The following is a 1,020-nucleotide window of genomic DNA, read 5'->3' on the forward strand; positions in this document are numbered from 1 at the left end:
ACTGCTCGGTCACAGAGGCCTTACTCTTACACTGCAATACTCTGCAGAATTGCCTATAATATATGGTTCGATTTCTTAGATTCCACTTCGTTCAGACGCTACAACTAGAGAGGGACTATCAGAATGAGATCGAGATATCTCGGGATATTCCCAATCTTGGAGTTTGTCGAAGTTGAGACATCAATTCCAAGTATGATCGACAGATATGAGGTAGTTTACTAAGCCATTGGAGTCCCTGGAATACAGCAGATATCCCTAATACAGCAAATATTTGTATTTAATGATGCTGAGTACAGGCAGTTCTGCCATTTTGGACTGTTCTGAATACAGGCAGATAGATGGCTTCTGGACACTTTATTGCAACTTCTATACCATGAATGCATATTCTTTACCTGTTGGAATATAGGTTCTTATTCTGAGCATTACAATGTAGATGCTAGGGCACCAAAAAGTGCAATTTGGACGTCAAGATGTTAAATGCCCTCATAGCCCTGACAAAGTGCTCAGATAGTCCTCACAAAATGCCCTAAAGGTATCGTAACAGCTGTTTTAGTCCCATTTTGATGACGAAAAACGAAATTTACCACAAAATATGACTTGAGTACTTGCAACAATGTTGAGTCAACAAATAAACATAAAGTCACAGAAGGACATCAACAAAAAAATTACAAAACTTCTCATCAATCAAGCCTCAAAATGAAATCATCATTTCCATCTCTGATTATTTCCCATGAATCAACTTATTCTCTCCCAATTTCATTCTCATCTATCTAAATAAAGTAATCACATGCTGTTATATCCCACACCAAATATCTCAAAATAAAGCTAGAATAAATTTCCCTTTTTTAGATAAAAAAGTTTCGGGAATAATAAAAAAAATATTGTAACAATAGCAATAATAATGAGGCATGAGAAGGCGAAGTCAACAAAAATCCATAAAAAAAAGTATTTTTTGTTATCTAAACTGATATACAGTCTCATATACATTCATCCGTACACAATGAGAAAGCATATTTTATG

Source organism: Chironomus tepperi, unplaced genomic scaffold (genome assembly GCF_022539635.2).
Source record: "Chironomus tepperi strain 1889 unplaced genomic scaffold, CSIRO-AGI_Ctep_v1 contig_365, whole genome shotgun sequence".
In the NCBI taxonomy this organism is placed as follows: Eukaryota; Metazoa; Arthropoda; class Insecta; order Diptera; family Chironomidae; genus Chironomus; species Chironomus tepperi.